Source organism: Piliocolobus tephrosceles, chromosome 4 (genome assembly GCF_002776525.5).
Source record: "Piliocolobus tephrosceles isolate RC106 chromosome 4, ASM277652v3, whole genome shotgun sequence".
Taxonomy (NCBI): Eukaryota; Metazoa; Chordata; class Mammalia; order Primates; family Cercopithecidae; genus Piliocolobus; species Piliocolobus tephrosceles.
The window spans coordinates 173,586,148-173,605,375 of record NC_045437.1 but is presented as its reverse complement, the minus strand read 5'-3'; the positions used below and the strand labels follow the sequence as shown (position 1 = coordinate 173,605,375).

General features: G+C 35.4%; 1 protein-coding gene and 1 pseudogene across 2 annotated transcripts in view; one reads left to right on the top strand and one right to left on the bottom strand.

Moving 5' to 3' along the window:
• Positions 1 to 19,228, top strand: part of COMMD10 (COMM domain containing 10) — a 222,621-nt gene that overhangs the window by 149,671 nt on the left and 53,722 nt on the right. The window lies entirely within an intron of this gene.
• LOC111530592 lies at positions 4,213 to 4,518 on the bottom strand (annotated as a pseudogene).

Below are 19,228 nucleotides of genomic sequence, written 5' to 3'. Positions count from 1 at the left end.
TTTATTTTCCAGAAAATTGTGGCCTTTTCATAATATCGTGTTTTTTTAATGTGATTCGTATTTTAGTACAAATACCATAATAATGTGATTGATAAAATGTGAATGATTTATGAAATTTTACTTATATACCCAAATTTGTTGTTAAAAGGGACAAAAATGAATTTTTTTGTATTTTACATTCAGTCCTTTTCATGGAATAGAATATTTTAAAACAACTTTGGCTTGAATTTTTATTTATCATATTTAGAAAAACCTGCTTTTATGAAAATACAGAACCCCCACTCTGTGGCTCACAGATAATAGTAGTGCATTATATAGGGTAGCCTAAACAGTAGTTGATTATTGTGTTTGGGAATATTTCATTCTCTCTGAACTGGACTTAAGAGTCAAACTTTGTCTTTAAACCTTTAGCTATTGCTTTCTGGACCTTTGTATTGCGTAAGGGATGCAAACTTCTTGGAAAGTAGCACCATACAGTTGTAAATGAGCAAGGGAAGAAATAGAAAATATAATTATTATCTTCATTAATGTTTTTGAAGTAGACAATGAGTAATTTCACAATTACAGTATTCACTCTCATGAAATTTACCAGCTACATTAATGAGCAAATGTGAAGCTGTTTTGCTAATGTGGAAATTAAATTTTTGAAAACAAAACTTTTTTATTCTGTCACCAAAGAAAGAAGCACATTGGTTACGTTAATAAATAAAAATAGAATGAACAGTCATTCATTGGATGTTTAATTGTTACAGGCACTTTTATATATTACCTTATTCGATCTTAACCACTATAAGAATTAAATAATACTGCCATTTTGATGAGGAAACTAAAACATATAGAAGTTTCTTCAAGGTGTTGTATGTGACCTTCAAAACCAGGCAATAAATGGTTGCTCAGTATTTGCTAAATTAATTTCATTGAAATATCTTTTTATCTCTGATCTTTTCATTTCCTCATTTATCTGCACTTAAATTACGGCCTCAATTTTGGGACTCCAGACCTCAGTATACATAACATAGGAAATATACCCAGTTAAATGTGTGTTGCATTGTTTCCTGCAGTGATTCTTCTTTTTATGATCAAAGCAGTGTGTAGCAAGCTTTTATCATAATGTTTTGGAGAAATATGATCTCTTTTATAATCCTGTTAGTGAAGTGAAACAGATTTTCTGTACCTTCATACCCACTTATTAGTCACAAATTATGGGGCTGGAGATCAGTTGAGATATTAGAAGTCTTTTCTGCACAGTCTTCTATGCAAATAGAGAAGGATTTTCATTTTTTCTTAATAGTTCGTGGTGTTTTTCCTAAAAAGTAATCCTTAATATAGTTTTTACCCACATTGGTTTAGTTTCTTTTGAGAGAAAATATATTTTATTGATATATAATAATTATACTTTTGCTATTTCTCATTTTAAGGTATTAGCATCATTTTTAAATAGTGTTTGAATCTGCAAATGGATGTCAAATTTGAGTGTTATCCAATATAAGAAAAAGAAATGAATACTTGTATAGTCAACATTTTATACAAATATAAGTACATAAAGTTTATATTAAAGAAAATACTTCAAAGTATTTTAAGTATTATAGCTAGTATTGATGCAGTATGGTCAAATTCATTTAGTGAGGGAGTCATTACTACTACATCTAGCTTTTATAAAATTTGAAAAATTCATGAAGATTATATTAAATATTTTACCAATTTGGGAGGCCAAGGTGGGTGGATCACGGGGTCAGGAGATTGAGACCATCCTGGCCAACATGGTGAAACTCTGTCTCTACTAAGAATACAAAAATTAGACAGGCGTGGTGGCATGTGCCTGTAGTTCCAACTACTCAGGAGGCTGAGGCAGAAGAATTGCTTGAACCCGGAGGCAGAGGTTGCAGTGAGCCGAGATCACGCCACTGCACTCCAGCCTGGGCGAAAGAGCGAGACTCCATCTAAAATATATATACACGTATATATATAATTTATATAAATATAGTACTTAATTTAAAAACAGCGTTTCCTTTTATTCTCATTTATTTATAATTATACTTTTAATATTTCTTATTGTAATCAATATGGAGTCTTTAAAAAAAAAAACATTGCTTTTGTGAAGAAAATTTGGAGATGAATATTGGAAAATATACTGAATACCTGGAAGGAAAATAAGTTTTTTTGTCCTTCTTAATATAGAGGTCAAAATAGAAAAGCAATTTCTAAAGTTGCCATTCGTGGGAAAGGAAAGGCTTTATCATTTATAGAATTTGATATCAAGGGAACAGTTCTGAAATAAAACAATCCAGACCATTACCACACTGATAATTTTCTCCAATTAGGCAGATTAGAGGTTTAATCCTAAAAGAATCCCAGTATCCGATATTTTTGCCTACATTTTTAACATTAAGGAAATCCTTTTTTAAAATTTATATTTTTAACCATTACACGAGATTTTTATTATTGGAAAAAGAACAGACAACAAATTAGAAGATTTCTCATTGAGGACGATTGAGTTTTTAAATGTACGTTAACAGAAAGTAGGAAAACTGATCACACTTAGCATGTATACAGTACTTATATGGACTGGAAAGTTTGTTCTTGTGTTTTCAGTAGAAACATAAAACAATATATGATGTTCTCACAGAAATAGTTTCATAATAGGTTATGTTTTTATATAAGTCCCATATTTTCACCAGGACTATAACAAACATTATAGTCATCAGCAAATGTTACACATGTCTAGCATAGAAATTTCTTTTTTGTTGTTGTTGTTGTTTGTTTGTTTGAGATGGAGTCTTGCTCTGTCACCAGGCTGGAGTTCAGTGGCATGATCTCTGCTCACTACAACCTCCCTCTCCCTGGGGTTCAAGTGATTTTCCTGCCTCAGCCTCCCGAGTAGCTAGAACTACAGGTGCACACCACCACGCCCAGCTTATTTTTGTATTTTTAGTAGAGATAGAGTTTCACCATGTTGGCCAGGATGGTCTTGATCTCTTGACCTCATGATCCACCTGCCTTAGCCTCCCAAAGTGCTGGGATTAGAGGCATGAGCCACCACACCTGGTCCTAGCCTAGAAATTTCTAAAGTAGATATAAATTAATCATATCAATTCTAAATTACAATTTTCTTAACATTTTTTAACCTGTTCTTCAGTTGTTACACTGTATTTTTAGTCCAAAAAAAGATGATAGGATTTATTAGGATATTTTGAGGGGATAGATTTTTAAATAGGTCATTTTGAAGATACTTTTGAGTAGACATAATCATTACATAGTTATTAAAAACCAGAACTTTATATATTTTTATAAAAGGATTTCTAAATTCTAAAAGTAATAAATGACCTTAGGGAAGATTTGGAAAATACAAACAAGTATAAAGAAGAAAAAAAAGTTCCCCCAATCCCACTGTGCAAATCAACCATTCTTTTTTTTTTTTTTTCCAAGCCAAACTGTAGCCAGCTTTATTAAAGATACTTTCCATAAACAGTCGTGGTATTTCAGGCAGGACATGGGCAGACATTCATTAACAGTATACAACAACTTTCAAACTCCCTTCTTCAATGGACTACCGAAAATCAGAAAGCCACTATAAAACCCAATGAAGTCTTTATCTGATGCTCTGAACAGGCAAAGTTTAGAGTGAGGGTTGACATTTCACATTTAGCGTGTTGTTTGACAACTTTTCACAAGCCAACCCTGACTTTCAGGAAGTGAAATGAAAATGGTAGAATTTATCTGAAGATCCACAATCTAGAACTGGAACCACTGCTGTTTTGACAGGTGCCATCTCAGTGGCATCACTGGAAAGTCCAGATTGCCTGACACACTGGTAACCAATGAGTGGGGGTCAGGTCCCAACAGATGTCTGAGTTTAAGGGAGTTAAGTCGATGCTGAAAGGTGGAAAGGGAGAAGAGGACGTAAAAACTAATTTGTTTCTCTGTACCACAAGGCTTTTGTGCCAAGGTGGCCACGTATGTCAAAGTCAGGGAATCCCTCCTCCTGGGAGCCAAGAGGAAGTCTCTCAGACTAGAAGGGAAATGTGTTTTCCCCACATCAATCCAGCTTCGAAGACACTCCATTAGTGACGTAGGCCCCTTCTCCTCAAAACAACAATGAAGTGTTCTGTGTGCTAACAACATAGCTTAAAAAAAAAAAGTTAAAATTCTGCATTTTTATAAAACTTGATAAAAACTGTATTTCAAACTGTACAGTCACCAGAAGTACAGTTATCAAAAATGCACACACTTCACTTGGCATCTCCATCCAGCACCTTCAGCTTTCTGTGCCTGGTCTGTTTTGGCATCTCCATTTTCTGGAGGGTTATTCCCCTCCTTGCCAGCATCAGCTTTTCCCTTTTTCCCTTTCGTTACCTTCTCTCCCTTCTTGGCAGGGGACTTTTCAGGCCTGAGCTCTGGCTTTGGAGGAGCAAGTTTAGCAGACAACCTCGCGGATCTTCTCTGTGGTTCGTCCTTTACCTTGGCTTTATCTCCTTTAGCATCCCCTTCAGTCTTTCTCTTGCGATGGTGGTAGAACATAGGTGCTGGGCATAGGATGCGGCGGCGTGCGAGCTTTGGTCAATCTAGGGGTCGTTCTTGCCTCTTATTCACACTGCTCCAAATCAACCACTCTTAATAGTGAACTCTTTATAAATACCACTGTGTACATTTAAGTTGTTTATTATTTTTCACTGTTAAAAATAGTTTTTCCTCACACAATTTCTAAGGATGCTTCCTGATGACAGCAAAATGCAGTTTGCTAAAGAAATTTATCCAACTTGATAAAACCAAGAGTTCTTCACTTAGGACAGGTATATGGGCTGGCTGTAAGAGCTTCCCTAATTTCTGTTTGACACAAATTTTCTTGGAAGCAAGGAAAGTAGAACCATATTCCCAGGAAGCATTCTCTTGGTGAGGCAGAATAGAAGAAAGAATACATACTATGAGAACATTTTAGGGACAATTCTGAATAGTAGAAGAGTAGTAAGGGCTCCAAAAGAACTTACATTCCTTCTTTTGTCACTGGAAAATCCCAGCTAGCTTTGAATAGGGTGTTGACTCTACCCCCATATTAATATTCTTAGAGTGTGTTATAGATTGAATTGTGCTTCCTTAAAATTTGTATGTTGAAGCTGTCTTTCCCAATGTGTCTGTATTTGGAGATAGGGCCTTTAATGAGGTAATTAAGGTTAAATGAGGTCATAGGGTAGGGCTGTAATCCAGTATGACTGGTGTCTTTGTAAGAAAAAGACTAGCTACCAGGTGTCTGCTTTAATAGAGAAAACCTATGAGACAAGACCGTCCAAAAGCCAAGGAGAGAAGCCACAAGCGAAACCAGCCCTGCGGACAACTTGATCTTGGACTTTGAGCCTCCAGAACGGAAAGTCTGGAGACTGTTGTTGAAAATCTGGAGACTGTTGTTGGTGGCTGTTGTTTAAACCACCCAGTCTGTGGCGTTTTCTTATGGCGGCCCTAGCAAACCAATACAGATAGTTTTCTTTCTTTTTTTTTTAACTAGTAGTGCTGTAGGCAGAATAACAGCTCCCCACAGATAGAAACTGCTAATCTGTGGACTATGTAAGCGTTAACTTAAAAGGAAAAAAGATTGGGAGACTCTCCTGGGTTATCTAGGTCGGCCATAAGCACAATAATAAATGTCCTTACAAGAGAGGCAGGGGGAGATTTCACACAGACATATGTAAGAGAAGATGGTGCGATCACTAAGGCAGAGACTAGGATAATGGCCACAAGTCAAGAAATGCTGGCAGCTAGAAGGAGGAGGCGGCAAGAAGCAGATTCCCAAGAGGGAATGCAGCCCTCCTGACTCCTTGTTTTCTGCCCAGTGAAACTGTTTTTGGACTTTGTGAAGGAATACATTTATTTTCGTTTAAGCTATTGAGTTTGTAGGAATTTGCCTTCAGCAGCCATAGGTAACTAATACAAGTAGCTGCTGAAAATACCAAATACTTTTCAGTGTCTAATGATGTAATCTTACGGTTTTTGAATCACATGTTTGCTTTCTAATTTGTGAAGAAATTAACTATGTTGATATACTTTTCTATTTTTTTGTAAACTCTACCTTGTGCTGGTATTTTTTTTTTCATACATTGACGGATTTGATAATATTTTGATAGAGGTTTTTTATTAAGGAATTAAATAGTCTCTACTTTTTTATACTGTCTTTGTCAGGTTTGGCTCATAAGGTTATATGTTAAATTGTTTTAGATACATAGTGGGAGCCCAGGTTATTCCAACCTTGAAAGTCAGTTATCAAAGCTGAAGCTTCCTATGATAGACAATTGGGAGATAATTTTGGCTCTTAAGTAGAAGAAGCCATATTAAAGTGTGTTTTTTAAGATAATAAGACATAACAGTACATCCAAAAATTGCTTATAGGTACCTAGGGAGCAAAATCAGGCATTAAAGTTTCAGATAACAATCTAGGTACTGAGTTTCTCAAACACATTCTGCCTCATTCATGTTCTTCAGGAGTGAAGACTACGTGACTTGAGTTGTGGGGGATTTAATCAGGAAGTAAAGGAATTCTAAGCCCCTAGAGAATGTCACAGTAGATGACTGAGAGGTGATCGTGTTTATCTTTTCCCTGTAATTCTTTTATTCTTTTTTTTATTCCTTTGAAAGAGGTGAACATCGTAGATAATAAACTTTGAGAATGTTAGGGTACGGCAGGGAACATACCTGTATAGGTCAGAGTTTCTGAGCGTGGCAGCCTTGGACTTTTTGTGAGAGAAAGAAGAGTAGAGTTATAAGGATCCATGGATACATATGTAACCCAAGTGTTGTATAAACACTGGAAAAATAATATAACTTACATGTCTATTATTCCAGATTTTCAAATATACTTAATTACTTTGTAAATCTAAATCATCAACTGAAAAATTATGTTTCTAAATTTGTGGCACCTTTAGTTAATGCTTTCAAACAACAAATAATAACAGCTCATACCTGTTACCCTATGGGAATCTGTAAAGTGGGTTTAAAATAATTATTTTAAAGGGACTATCTTCTAAATGACCCTCCCTATAAACTTACAAAATTAATCAGGGAAGAAGGGATAGCAAGAAACAAAACCAAGCTTGCAGCACATTCAGCATTAATCACTAGGTCAGGCTTGCTCTCTGGTCTGCTTCTTCACAGTTATTTGGTGCCTATTGTCCTAGAATCTCGTAGACCTTAGATTATAGTTCTCCTTAACTGCTCCATAGATGACAACTTGAACATTATGAAATATTAAGTTTTCCCTTTGAGATATTCTTTTTTTTTTTTTTAAACTGTTCCAAAGGCACATTGGCACCTTTAAGATATTCTTTCAGGTCCTGCATACCAGTGAAACTACAGGCACCAGCTGGTCAGACGGTGAGCTGACTCAGCAAAGAACACACTCTGTATCCTCATGATTTCATCTCCCTTAATCTAACCAATCAATGACCCCAACTTTCCAACCCCTTGCCCTCTACTATCCCCTTAAAATCCCTGGCCCAGAACTCCTCTGGGAGATGGATTTGGGGATCTCCTCCCATCTCCTTTCTCAGCCACCCTGTAGTCATTACATTCTGTGTTACAAACCCTGCTGTCTCAGTATATTGGTCTGTTACTGTACAGCAGGCATACAAATTTGTTGGTCTTGAATGTAAGCACCAGTCCCTTAATCTTATTACTGAGGGTACTCTTGGCTGTATAGTTACTCATGGTTACATTGCTAGTTAGTTACAGAACCCTGGTGAGAGCCTGTGTTTTCAAGCTCTTCGAAATGCTGTGAAGAAAAGATCTTAGGTTTAGGTCTTAGTAGTGATTATTTTGTTTGACTTTGGAAAAGTGTAGGTACCTGCATCTCCTCACTGTGAGCTATGCACAGATGAAATGTTGCATTATTACTTTTTGAAAGATGCAGGATAGCTTCTGTTTTTGAACATTATGCTTTAGTTGTTCTAGCCACCATTCTTTATTTAAATGAGTAGAAAATCAAGAGGAAAGTAAGGATGGATTTTTGCAGTTCTTTGCTTATTTTCCAACATTTTTTCTTATCAGAGAAAACATAACTTAGATAGGTAGATAGGAAGGGAGGGAGGTAGATAGGCAGGTAGTTAGTTCAACCAGAAAAAAAAAAAGTCTGTTTTAGCAGGTTGTGAGAAGATGAACTGAATCTGTCAATGTGTGCATCTTCTTTAGTTAGTAGGAGTGGATGTAGGTAAGCCTTGGTGCAGCAGATAATACTGATAAGTGCATATTTTCCAAATAGAGATGTGGTCATAGGAGGGGGAAAAAATGTTAATGCTATCTGGGGTGTTAAGAAGTTAGGGAAAGGCACAGAGCATAATTGAAATGAAATTGCAACTTCTTACTCTCTTCAGTGATAGCTAAATCTAATTTAAGTCTTTTACTCTGTTCTCATGAAAATATTCTCAAGAGTTGAAGAAAATAGTAAGGCAGTCTACATGGACCTTAACAAAACTTAGTTTTGACTATTGGAATTAAATTTTAATATTTTAATTTGGAAATCTGCTCATCCTGAAATCTCTTTTAGTAAAAACATGGAATCTTTTAATATGCATTAGAATTATTTTGGTCAATAATTATAGTTTCTGTACCCATTAGGGTATCAAACTCTTATATTTAAATTATATTAAATTGACTCATTGACTCATCTAGTTAAATGGGAATATGCTTTCAGAAGTAGAATAAAGTCTACTTGTATTTGTAAAGTTGACACAATATTTTATGGGGGAATTTAATATTCTTTTCAGGAGCATGAGGCTGGACAGAAAGATAATCGTGCAAAAAATTATCTCAGTTTTTCATTTTGGCCTTTTGTTCACAAAAGAGCTAGAATTCAAAAGAAAACAACATTTAGCCTATTTATTTATTTATTACTTTTTGTGACGGAGTCTTGCTCTGTTGCCCAGGCTGGAGTGCAGTGGCACGATCTCGGCTCACTGCAACCTCCGCCTCCCAGGTTCAAGCAATTCTCCTGCCTCTGCCTCCTGAGTAGCTGGGACTACAGGTGTGCACCACCATGCCTGGCTAATTTTTTGTATTTTTAGTAGAGACAGGGTTTTACCATGTTAATCTGGCTTCTCTTGAGCTCCTGACCTTGTGTTCTGCCTGCCTCAACCTCCAAAGTGCTGGGATTATGAGCGTGAGCCACTGCTCACGGCCCCCCTTTTTAATATTATGATTATTTTAGATGATATCTTCAGATTCCTCTTGATTGGAGTATATAAAATATGTAATAGCATTTTGTTATTTTAATTTTACTTGTCTATGTTCTTATTTCTTTGAAGTTGCTATTTTTCACTATATTTTGCCGTCACCTATAAATTATAAATATCAGTCTTAACAGGAGTCAGATATTTTCTATACTGAATATTTTTTTTTTTTTTTTAAAAAGGAGATAGGATAAAATGTGACGAAGTCAAATCTAGGAATTACTTTAGAAAAGTCAGAGGATTTTTATTTAGTATTGAGAAGTATAAGGTAGATTAAATTTATAGATCAGAGAAAAAAGTTTTTATTACAATGTAATATGTGAGACAAAAAAAGGATATGATTATCTACATTTTATTTGAATATCATTTATTAAACAAATATTTACTCAGCTCCAAATTATGTAGTAGAAAGTGTCTCAGGCTCTGGGAATATATTTGCAAACATACTGGTCAATGAAACATTAAATTTCTAATTAGAAATTTTAGAAGTTCTAAGAAAGCAGAAAGCTCATGGTACTTTTGGAACATAGTCTAGGGAGATTTAACGTAATCCAGCGAAGCTCGGGAAAAATTTATGTGACAGAGACCATAGGGTTGAGTCAGAGAGGGACAGAAGGGGTTTGGAGAGAATGTTATTGGAGTGCAGGAATCATATGTTCAAAAACTCTGAAGAGACTACAATGTATTGTAAGATACCCTGAAAGAAGTTCATGGTCATAGGAGTGGAGTCAGTGAGAAGAGGTGAAACCAGACTGGAATGGTTCAAAGGCAACACTTGAAATTATCTGATTAAAAGAAGCCGCTGAACATAGCCTTAAGAATGATGGTTATTCCATTTGGTATTCTTTGCTGAACTGCTTAACAGTATTTTTATGTTTCCATGTGCTGAATTCATTTTAGACATTTGTTAAAAAGTAAAGCATGTATTAGAAGCACCACTATAAGACCATGGAAATAGTTTTACTGTTTGTCTCTTTTGTTTTATATTTGTTAAGAACAAAGCTTCCATTTTCAGCTTCCATCTCTTGGATTATTCATTTAACCGTGATCTTTATGTTTCTCAATCCAAGGTCTAAGGATTCTGAGGTCGGTCGTTTAAGTCTTAATCCTTTTAAAAAATTGAAGCAATGTATTTTTTCAGCAAAAGATAGTTCATAAATCTTGCTGCTCAAATAAATCATTAGTCTATATGAGGACTTCAGTTGGGAATTCGTTTATTCTTGTTCACTAGAATTAGGAAACCCTATGTAGATAGGAGCCATCTCTGTTTTTACTTGTTGTCTCTACAGTTCCCAGCCATTGCCTAGTATATTAATCCATTCTTGTTGCTATAAAGGAATACCTGAGACTGGGTAATATACAAAGGAACGATATTTATTTTAGCTCATGGTTCTGCAGACTGTACAGGAAGTATAGTGCTAGCATCTGCTTCTGGTAAGGCCTCAGGAAGCTTATAATCATGGTGGAAGGCACGGGGGAGTTGGCATATCACATGGTGAAAGGGAACAAGGGGCGGCCCACTCTTTTTTTTTTTTTTTTTTTGAGACGGAGTCTCGCTCTGTCGCCCAGGCTGGAGTGCAGTGGCCGGATCTCAGCTCACTGCAAGCTCCGCCTCCCGGGTTTACGCCATCCTCCTGCCTCAGCCTCCCCAGTAGCTGGGACTACAGGCGCCGCCACCTCGCCCGGCTAATTTTTTGTATTTTTTAGTAGAGACGGGGTTTCACCGTGTTAGCCAGGATGGTCTCGATCTCCTGACCTCGTGATCCGCCCGTCTCGGCCTCCCAAAGTGCTGGGATTACAGGCTTGAGCCACCGCGCCCGGCCGGGCGGCCCACTCTTAAACAATCAGATCTCATATGCAGTCAGCGAGAACTCATTTATTGTGAGGACAGCACCAAGCCATTCATGAGGGATCTTCCCCCAAGCCCCAAACACCTCCCTCTAGGCCCACCTCCAGCATCAGACATCCCATTTCAACATGAGGTTTGGAGGGGACAAAATATTCAAACCATATCACCTGGGATATTGTTGATGCACTTATTTGTTGATTGAATTAATAATAATTACTGTTGGCATTACATTTTATTTTGACTTTAAATGCTGATTAGTATTTGATAGTTCCACAGTTCTGTGATAACATTTAGGCTTGTAGTGAATGAAACATTGCAATATTGTTTAACCTTTTCTTTTAAATTTAAATAAAAATGGATAAGAATATTACTTTAACATTTTATATAATATCCTTTAAGAATCTGTAGGCTAATCTTTAGTTTATGGGACTCGCCATAAACTAGGGTAATTTCTCCTAACCCGTAATGCAGTTTTACTGATCTTCTGCCATTTCCAATTTGTTGCTGTGCCCATTTGGTGAATATTTTATTTCACTTATTATACTTTTTAGATCTAGAGTTTTCTTTTTTTCGTTTCTATTTTTCTCTTGAGATTTATTCTGTGTTCACTCACTGATAGCAAATTTTTCTTCAGTTCTTTGAATATATTTATAATAGCTTTTTTGAATTATTTTACTTGCTCAATTCAGCATCTCAGCCCAGTTAGAGTCATTTGTATTGAGTATTTTTTCCTAATTTCTTGAAGACTTTCCTGTTTGTTTTGGGGGGATTTTTTTTTCTTTTGGTGTACGTAGAAATTTCTGGTTGAAGACTAGACACTGGGAAACACATGGTGAAATGACTCTGGGTTCTGTCATATTCTTTCGAGGACCTTGGCTTTTTGTTCCAGTAGGCAATTGACTTCCTTGGGTTGAAACCACAAACTGTCTCCTGTGAGGTGTTCAGCTTACACCTTTCCTCTGCTACTTTGTTAACCTGAGCACCTGTAGGTCCCCCTTGTACATGCATAATGTAGTAGCCCAAAGATTTTGGTAGATGCCCATCTTCTCTGTTGTTTCTTTGTGTCTCAGAATTTCCTCCTAATTGACAGTAGCTATGCCAGCTTTGGGCCCTGTACTCCGACACGTCAAGCCTGTCTGGATTCATCTTTCTACCACTCAAGCTGTAAATGATTGAAGAATGTTCTCAGTTAATAAAAGAATCACTGATTTTAAAATCTTGATTTTTTTTTTTTTCTCTTCCCGCTTTTTCACTAGGCTTCATAGGCCCCCCTTGCTCATGTGTAGTTTTTGTTGTCAGCCAGGAACTTGTGTGGCTTGCACTCTGAATTTGAGTCTCGTGCTTTCTGACATTAGCTTGGTGCTAAGATTTTTCCTTTAAATTTTCAGCTGTTTCTCCAGCTCTCAACTCTTAAGTTCTAGCATCTTTAGCCAGTGTGATGCCATTTTTTTTCTTCTTTTTTGTAGCTGTAGCTATGGAGTTTGGTCAGTGCCCTGGAGCCAGTATGAACTCTCAATTCTTACCCCTTCTAGTTTTCAAAAGAAAACTCTCCTCAGCCTTATGTCTGCATTTGAAAGTTTAAAGTATCTTTAAGTAGTTTGTTTGCTTTAATCTAGTATCTTATTATTGGTATCTCTGGGGTTTTGTATGACCACGTCAGTTTTTCTCATAACCAGAAGTTAAACTACTTCATCCCTATTGATTTCAAATAGTACATTTAAAACAAGAGCTTCTAAACATTCAGTAAAATTCAAATGATATTTTAGACATTAACTGACACCTCAACTCTTCCAGGTTTGTAAGTTCATGTTTATACTTTGTACTTCCTTTTTTTTTTTTTTAAAGAGCAGCAAATTATATTTTAGCTGATAGACTTTTCTCAGTTTGTATTAATTACATGTGTATCTCTATTTAGTAGTGCATTTAGAGTCACTATTTTTCACTCCTGCAGATATCTAGGCATTTGATTGGAAAATGGTTTGTCATTGAATTTAGTAGAAATATTGGGGGACTTGGGACTAAAAGGCACCAATCAACTTAGAAAACCAAGCCCTGTAGTAACACAAAGAAAAAAAAAAATTTTTCCTGAAGCCAATACCTTGGGAAATAAAGATAATAGAAATGAAATCTCCTAAGTGGATGGCCTTAATATTTCTGAATATGTTCCGTAACCCTCACAGGTAATAGTGGACTGGCAGCTGGGAGACAGAGGACAAAACATAAATGTCGAATTTCAAGGATCTTCCTATTTTCTGTTAAAGTAGCAGGAAGTATGAATTACTAGAGACTTGACATACAGTCAGATTGCTGAGTTTCAGTTTTAAATATTTTTCAGACTTTCTTCCACTTCACTCTCATTTCGTATGAGTTCATATTATTTTATGACCCAGGCCCAAAGGATAGGTAAGTGTACTGCTCTAATGTATACTGTTTAGCTGATTCACTCTCCCCCTCTTTTGCCTTCTGGTTTCACAGAGTGGTAAGCAGGAAAGCAGGGTCTGTATCTCTCTGTACTATAGGTTCACTATCCTTGCCATAAATTAAGTTGATCACTTAAAAAATATCACTACTTTAGTACTGGATTTAGCTTGCTTTTAACAGAAATTTCATGGTGATCTTTTCTTATTTCAAGGCCCGTAGATCTTACCTAGTTTTCTCGTTAATGAAGCATCTCATTCTCCTTCAAAAGGGCTTGGTTTCCTTTGAACAAACATTATTCTTACCAATAATTCTGATAACTTTCTGGTAATTTAATTGTGGTTACCCATCCTCTTTATCCTCCATCAGTTCATTTTAGATATTCTTCTGATTTCCTTTTGTCTTTCACAAGATCTTTGAAATCTCATTTTCTCTACATCTTTAATATGATCTGCCAAAAAAAGTTCGTTCAATTTATATGTCCTGCCACGAAATAGTACTCTGCTTGAAATTCCACATTTATGTTTTGTCTCCTCTGACACAGGTAATAACCAGTCCACCTCTGACACAGGTAATAACCAGTCCACTATTATTTGTGGGGGTTATGGAACATGTCCAGAAATACTAAGGCTGCCCACTTAGGTGATTTTATTCTTATTATCTTCATTATCCAAGGTGTTGGCTTCAGGATGTTTTTTCTCCTCATGTTTTCTGACTTGATTGTTGATGCCAAGCATTCACACAGCTTTTCAGTTTCTCAGCTTAGATGCAAGGAATGTTAAAAAGTTACTAGCAGTGCCTTTCATCATGAAAAAGACAAGTAGCAGGAATTAGTTCTCTCACCCAGGGACATCAGTGTGTATATATACCAGTGGGAATCAGACATCGTGTCTAGGTAAAATCACTTACCACACTGCAGCTACTTTTTTCACCTGGTAATTTTAGCCAAACTAGGTCATGTTATAAATGTCAGCAAGGCAAAAAAGAGAATAAAATGTCATCAGAATAATGCACATACGTTTCAGTGGAGCTTAAAATCTTTTATAGGAGACAGGATTATGAAGTAGGAGGTTTTTTTCATTGCAGCCATAAATGTGAATACAGTTACTATGATTCTTTCTTAAGGTATTCACTTTGGCCTCGTTCCTGCTTTCCTTAAAAGTCAAGTTAGCTTATACATACGAGTTTTAAGCCAAATAAATAACAGTTATTGTAGTGATTTGGTTGAAAAATACACTTCTAATTCCCCTTTAAAAACTGAGAAGAAATATAGTGCAATGTCAGCCACAAAATCATTATTTTGATAGCTAACATCATTTATATTCTAGGCTAGAATTTTAAAACTTAAAGTTCAAAAAAATAAAATTTTATTCACATTGTTGATTTTGCCAGATGACACAAGCTATATGTTAATATTAAATTAATATAGGCAAATTAAAGAAAATATCACATTTATCACTTTCATATGTAGTAATTTTTATTTCAATAACCAGAATTGTAGGTTTTAAAAAAGTTTGAAAATTTGCATTAATTAATAGGTTTGACAAAGAACCTTTAATAGACCACTGCTTTTTATTTCAAATTTTCAGTTAAACCTCAAGAAATAATATGGTCCTGCTGTGATTTTTAAATGAATGCTTTTGTGGTTGCATAAATTGTGTTTTTTCATGAATATTAGGATTGTAAAAATTAAGTCTGAATTCTGATTCTTTTCCTTTCAGGCTTATTAAAATAAGATCCTTTAGGATCACTGTGACTCTCTCCTTGTTAGTCTTATGTTGTAACTTAGCCCTGATTATAAACAAACTTTAACTGTTTCTTAATTCAGTTTTTTCTTTTGTCATGAGCAAAGAAAAATTACTGAAATGAGTAAGCATTGAGACATATTCTTGTATTTGAAAACTTAGTGTGGGAATCATATTTTTGACTCCTAGCTCAGGATAGGATTAAGTAGGGTAGATTATTTTATCTTTTTATAAAATAGTGTAAAATAAATATTTGCCTATAGACATTACAATTTATAGTAGAGGAGCTTCACATTAAAAAGATGCTGATTTGCCTTTACATTTAGGCATAAAAGAAGGAGTACATAGAGAGCATTTATAATTTATCTACTTTAAACATAATTATTTTTTATTATTTCCCTTTGTACTATTTTTAATCCTACTCATAGAATGAAAGATGGGGCATCAAACTTGTATCTAAGATTGATGATTTGTTTTGAGTTGGGCAGACAAATACAGTAATGGCTTAGTCTGATATACAGGCATTTTGGGTTCAATCTCTAGGGACAGGTATTCATATGTAATAAAACTTACCACTTGAACTGGCATTGATTGTCATGTTAATAATCCTAGCAGGATCAGCATTCACTCAGTAAATATAAAGATCGAATTTACCTTCTTCTGGCAAGGTAGGCAGAGAAGCAGGACAAAGCATAAAGACTTGACAGCACTATTGCATTACATCTATTCAACTGTACTTCAAAGAAAAGAAGTGGCAATGATTAAGGGTACTGTTCAATTCAACAAGCAATTATTGAGCAGTTCTATAGCCCAACACTGTGTTAGCTGCTAAAGGATACAAAAGGAGAAGACAGTATGATTTTGCACTAAAGTAGTTTATCATCTAATTTGGAAGACAAATAGTTCATATATGAAACAGCTAGAAAATAAATTATGACAGTATGTAATTGAATGTAGTTGTCCATGCAACAGAATACAAGCACAATTTGTCCAGCAAGTGAAAAGATGTATCTTTATTATGTTAAATTTTGTGTGGCAACATAAAGTAACATAGCCTGAGTTAATTCAGGTCTTTGGTTATTTAAGATGAAAAAAACCCCGGCAATTTAAATGGTATTTATTTAAAATATCCTTTATTTTATTTATAGTCCTTTATTTAGATCACCTAAAAACACTAATTAGATACATGACTACTCATACCTGAGTCACCCCCCCAAAAAAAATCAAGAATAGCTTTGCTCACTGTTAATGATACAGTCCATTGAGTATAAACTTTATTAGGTTTTGTTCACTATTGATTCTTTGCCTCATATATCATAAAGGTTCATTCTGTCTGTTTTGCAGTATTTTCCAATGTCTAGGTATTCTGAATTATGTTCATTGAAAAGTAGGTCTCAAAGAGCATAGTAATCTCCTTAGGTTTGCATAAGGAAGCGCCATGTAGCAAAGCAGCCTTACTATGTTTTTGTTTTTGCTTTTGTTTTATTTTTATCTCTGTTACTTGTTAAGTGGTAATTGTGTAGTAGCATCTTAAAATACCATACTATTAAGATTCAGCCGGGGAACCTTCTCCTATTCTTTGCTCCTCAGATATTTCTCTACTGTACCCCCATAGCTCTTGAACATCTTATGACATATAACATTGTATTTTAATTTAATAAATTCATTTGTCTATTCACTAGACTGGCTTCTTTGCATTATAACCAGGATTTCACATAGTTGCTGGTACCTCATAGATTTCTAATAAATACTTGCTGAATTAAGGAAACACATATCTTCTACATTATGATGCTAGTGAAAATTTGTTACTGTGTTTATTTCTCACAATAAAAAAAATGGGGTGCATCCTGTAGTTGCGTCCAGTGGGAATCAATTATTGATACCCAGTGATGTAGACCAGTTGTTTTAAAAAAGAAAATGAGGGAAGGCAGCCTCTTCTTTTACCAGTCTCCACTTCAACTATGTAATTTTCTTTAAGAAAACTGATATCAAAAGCTGTGATATCCATTTCTCTTTACCATCAACAGTTCTTGAAGTTGCCTTGACAAGCACAGATTCCTTGAATCAGTCCAAATACATGATATATAGATAATAATATGTGTGTGTGTGTGTCTGTTGACATCTTTAGTAGAAACAGCTTTTCAGATACTGATTTCATATCGTCTTCCTCCCAGCTTTCCTTGCCTTCATGATTTCAGATACAGTTTCCAACTGCATCTTAATTGTGGGGAATAGGGATACTATTTAGCCTCTGGCTCCTCTTTTTTAAGGTTATTTCTGAGACTGCCTTGGAGTGGTTCAAACCCAGAATAAATGCAGTTTACTGCCTATCACTCCGTACTTTTAAGATAGTTTTGCCAGCTTTTAGAGACTCTCAGATGTTCTAAAGTAAGGTCAGGCTGATTCTACATCCTGTTGGTGGTAGGGGTTAGTGCTGTCACTTTGGCAAAATGCTTTTGACTTGAGATAGAATCATTAATCCAGGGATATCTTGTTAATAAATTTACTGACCACTCACTTGGAATTTCTGATGTAGCAGTTTTTAATAATACAGCTTTTTCACGTCAACAAGAGTACATTCTGACTAATTGTATTTATAAAAGGATACAATACTAATGTTTAATATTAGAACAGTTAGCAGTAGTTAACTTTGGAGAACAAAAATGGTAGAGGTAAGGGGTCAGTAAGAGTACTTTTGAGGATGCAAGTAATGTATTATTTATTCAGCTAGAGGTGGTTATATGGGTATGTTTGTTTTGTGGTAACTCATTGAGCTGTATGAATGCTATACTTCACTAAAATCTATGGAGGTCAAGGGCTACTTTAGCAGCTTTAGTCTGATGACAAACATTATTTCTTAAATAATGGGCAAAATTTTCTTCTGACTTTCAGATTCCTACAGTCTAAAGGGAAAGATAAAACTATTTTAGTATGATAGCTAAAATGCTTTCGCTCTTTTAAAATTGTCATTACAAAGTGTATTGTTTATTTTAACTTTTATATGACTGGTATTGGCTACTTAAAATTCTTTAAAGAAATTAATTGGGAAATAACAGTTGAACATGAATACGAGAGTACTTACTTCAAGACAATCCAGAAAAAAAAAAGCAGAATATAAAATGTAATGTGTTTAACAAAAAACAAATGTCATTTTGTATTTAAAGAACAGTTCAAGATATGTTTAAAAAAACTACTTCTGGACTGAATGATGTTACTTCATACCCCCTCCATGGCAAAGAGGTCATCTAAGTTAGTTGTAGTCAACTGCACCAAGCTGAAGAGCCACTTTACACTGAACTGAATTTTGTATGGCAGCTGGAAAGAACCACAGACTTTACTAACACATTCTAATTGGCAGAAACCCTGCTTCTGATGCTAAACAGCATGCCAGGATTGCATACTATATCAATTTCAGAAGTCCAAGTTACATTTGGATTTATTGTTTATCCAGCCACAAGTAAGCTGCCTTTTGTAACTTACCCATTGGCTTACTGGGTTATGAATTTCTAATTAGAAATGGAGGACTTTGAGATGTTATAAGTGGGGGCCCAATAATGAGTACTGCAGACACACAGACTGAATATCACTGTCCAAAAAAAAAGTCTTTTAAATTGAAATATCAAAATCATGATTAAAATCAAAAGGTAGACAAGTGAGGTAGGATAAATTCAATCCATGGTGTTGGTACCAGTACTCTTCACATCAAAAAGGACTTTGGCATAAATGTTCAGAAATAACAAAGATCAACCACCTTGGCCAACATGGAGAAACTCCTTCTCTACTAAAAATACAAAAATTAGCTGGATGTGGTAGCAGGTGCCTGTAATCCCAGCTACTCTGAAGGCTGAGACAAGAGAATTGCTTAAACCCCGGGGGGCAGAGGTTGCAGTGAGCCAAGGTCACACCACTGCACCCCAGCCTGGGCAACAGCAAGACTCCGTCTCAAAAAAGTAAAAATAAATAAAAAAACAAAGATAATAAGCTGAAAAATGTTATAAAATTTGATGTTG